Source organism: Mesocricetus auratus, unplaced genomic scaffold (assembly GCF_017639785.1).
Source record: "Mesocricetus auratus isolate SY011 unplaced genomic scaffold, BCM_Maur_2.0 Super-Scaffold_100013, whole genome shotgun sequence".
Lineage (NCBI taxonomy): Eukaryota > Metazoa > Chordata > Mammalia > Rodentia > Cricetidae > Mesocricetus > Mesocricetus auratus.
Window position 1 is genome coordinate 8717875 of NW_024429196.1, and position 3379 is coordinate 8721253.

The 3379-nt window shown below is 48.4% G+C and overlaps 1 long non-coding RNA gene across 1 annotated transcript; it reads right to left on the reverse strand.

The window, feature by feature from the left end:
- Positions 1 to 341: 341 nt before the first annotated feature.
- On the reverse strand, positions 342 to 2652 carry LOC121143483. Its single transcript, XR_005880672.1, has 2 exons — positions 2493 to 2652; positions 342 to 1658 (listed from the first exon to the last, which is right to left on the reverse strand). It is a non-coding gene; the product is annotated as an uncharacterized LOC121143483 (long non-coding RNA).
- Positions 2653 to 3379: the final 727 nt, after the last annotated feature.

Genomic DNA, 3379 nt, shown 5'->3' on the forward strand with positions numbered 1-3379 from the left:
TGTGTGTGTGTGTGTGTGCCAGTGTGCCGGCGCGCACGAGTGTGTGTCCCCGATGGCTGTGGGTGAGCAGGGAAAGAGGAGATGGTTTGGGGATGCAGCACTCACCCAGGTGCTGAACACAGGAACAGCAGGAAGATAGGATGAGCTCAGCTCAGGAAGCTGAGATTCTGAGATATAGCACCAGGCCTGCCCCAGGGTTCGTAGACGCAGGGACCAGTGGCTGGACCAGTAGTGTCATTGTTCCAGCCATAGGAGGTGGGAGATGGTCTGGTAGGGGTTAAGGGAAGGAGATGGGTATAATCAAAACATTGTGTGCAATTCTCAAAGAATAAACAACAGTCTAGTAGGAGAAATGAGAGAACCTTTAATTCAGCCAGAGATGAATTATTATTTGTTTTTAAAAATAGCACTATTTATTTATTGAGACTTGCTTCTTGGCTACCCCGTTGCATAGGGTTCTTGTCTAAAATTGATTGTACTTCATGAGTTAAGAATGAGGGGCAGGTTTGAGATACAGGGTGATGAGGAAGTGGGTGCAGTTGAAAACCCTCTTGGCTTCACAATTAGGCCATATTCTCTGATCAGTTTTATTAATAGCAAACGCTGTTTGGTTTTGAGAATAAAATGGATAATTGATCGAGAGGAAGGAGGGGTTTCTAAGTTTATTTAGGGTGTAGGGAAAGTGAAGCAGAGGGAAGGAAGCCACTGTATACAAATCCTTTGTATCACCACAGAGACCACAAACAGAGCCCCTGGAAGACTCCTCTGGAGAATTTCTTTTGAAAGCTGTTCCCTGCCTCAGGTCTACAAGAAGGACAGAATTGCCTGGAGTGAGGGGGCTCCCTGGGCCCCCATCCCACCACATGGATCTGCTATGTCTCACTTTCTGGAGGCTTTGCTGACTCTCATCTTCATCCAAGCTTTCAAACAATAAACACTTGTTATTCTCGTACTCACAAACTTTTTAAAGAGGAAAATAAGCCGAATGCAGGAATTATAGACCCCAATACCCCTCTACAGTGGGCTGAACAGGTAAGGAAGGAGAGGCAATGATTCATTTTTATAATCACAAGAAATTGGGATTCCAACCAATGGTTATAAATTACACCTGATACTGTCACTCCAGACTGACCCAGGCCCCAAGTTCTGATGGAATGAGGGGTACCTGGGCCTCCCTACTGTCTGGAGTTCTTCAAATCATTGTTTCCCAAAGTTGGATTTCTGTGTCTTTCTCAGAGATTATCTGCAAACCTGGTCTTTCTTTCATGTAAGCCCTGTGCCGCCCCCACCCCCAGCTAGCCCAGATAATGGTTGGGGCGGTCCCCTTGCCTGGGAAGATACCCAAGGGGGATGCTGACAGCTTCCTGTCTTCCTTCCTCAGCAGACTTGCAGCCCGCAGCCCCACAGATGTTCTTTCTGGGTTTATTTTGATAGCCTGTTTTAAAAACAGTTCATATCCACCAACTGTTCCGATAATAATATTCCGAGTGGCAAGCAACTGCGATTATTTTCGGCGTTGTTTGTCCTGACAGGCACAGCTTGGCTGGAAAACATGGGGCCAGGGGGAGTTCCCCTTTCTTACTCTTCCCTCTGGGGCTGGTGTGCACCACAAGGAAGTCTCCTTTTTAGCTTGCTCTCGTATGTGAGTCCCGTGTTTCCTGGGGAGGAGAGAAGGAAAAAGAAAGCCAGATGGAGGACACCAATACCTTTTCCCCATGCTAGACCCCCTTACCACCAACATAAGGAGTTTGGCACGCAGCTCTAAAGTATGGAAATCCCTTCCAGGGCATACCTCCAGGGATCTAAAGGCCTCCTAAAGGCCTTGCTGAGAGTAGAGCTGGTCCCTGATTGTTCCAAGCCATCTAAACCCAAATCACACTTCCTGTACACCCACTGCAGGCTCAGGAGGCTCTCAGCTTCCCCTAGGAAACAAAGATTCCTGCAATTTTCCCAGGCACCCATATTCAGGTTCCTGCTATTTTCCCAGGCACCCATATTCAGGTTTTGCGGGCACCTCTGGTCGTTTCTCATTCTTGTCATCCAATGCCAATCAAACTTAGCCGATATTCTTGTGATTTAAAAAAATAATTATTTATTTTAGAGAGAGAGTGTGTGTGTGTGTCTGTCTGCAGAGGTCAGAAAAGAGCATCAGATCTCTTTGGAGTTACAGGTATTAGTGAACTGCTAGACATGAGTGCTAGGATCTGAACTCCTGTCCTCATGATTGAACAGGAAGTGTCTTAACCACTGAGCCATCCAGCCCTCCTCCTGTGATATCTTAAATCTCTTGTTTCTGTCTCTCCTCCATGCGCACTGCACCACCTCCACCGGCAGGGGGCCCATCACCACGGCAGCCGTAGTTCCTATCAACTCGGCGGCCTTCTGCCTCTCCCTCTCCTTTAATTACACCCTACACTATTGCTATTGGTAGGTCCAGTTTCCTAAGGTTTTACCCATTGTGAAATCTCTACGCAAAAGCCCTTAACAATCACCTTCTGTGTGCAGAGTGGCATCCCAGGGCCTTTGTGGGGCAGGCCAGGACTTTTGCGCTCTGGGCTCAGCCTCTCTTCTTTTCTCGGTCTCATGCTGCCACTCCGAGACACAACTTCTTCCCACTGTTAGGTCCGGCTGACCAGGGCTGTGCTGTCGAGTGGGAGGCTGCGCGGCCACCACTGCACTGTCTATAGAGTACACTTCCTGGAGTTGTATGGGCCCCGCCCATGTAACCCCACCTTTGAACAATGTTTCAATCTGAAGCGGCCTCTTCTCCCTGCTCCACCTCTTGAAATGGCAGAGCTCTCCAGAAGCCACGCCACCCATCAAGCTTCTTATGATAGACCCTGGCTACAGAGGCTAGATCTTGATGGTGATTCTTTGAAGAAGAACAATACTGAAATATTTGCAATTCTCTTTCTGTTGGTTTGCTGAGCTTTCTTGCATAGAACACAAGAGCCTTGGAGGATAGAGCCACAAAATATTTTTTTCTGCATGCCTCTGCTGCCGTTGTTGCTAGCTGGCACATACTATTTTAGTTAGCCTTCCACTGCTATGTAACTCAGCTCTCCCGGAGAAGATCTACTTTGTCATGGCTTGAACACGAACAGTCCTTACGAGCTCCTTCCTCTGTTTGAACACTTGGTCTCCAGCTGGTGGCGCTGTTTTGAGAGGTTGGAACTTACTGGGTGTGTGGCCTCCCGAGTAGAAGCAGGCCACTGGAGGTGGACCTTGGGGTTTTATCGGCTTCTCTGGCTTCATTCTAGAACACTCTGCTGGCTGATCTCCTAACATGTGGACATGCCCCAGCCACACACTCCCACCATGGTGGGGCTGTCCTACCATGCATTCCTCACATGACAGAAGACTGACCCCAAAGTGTCCT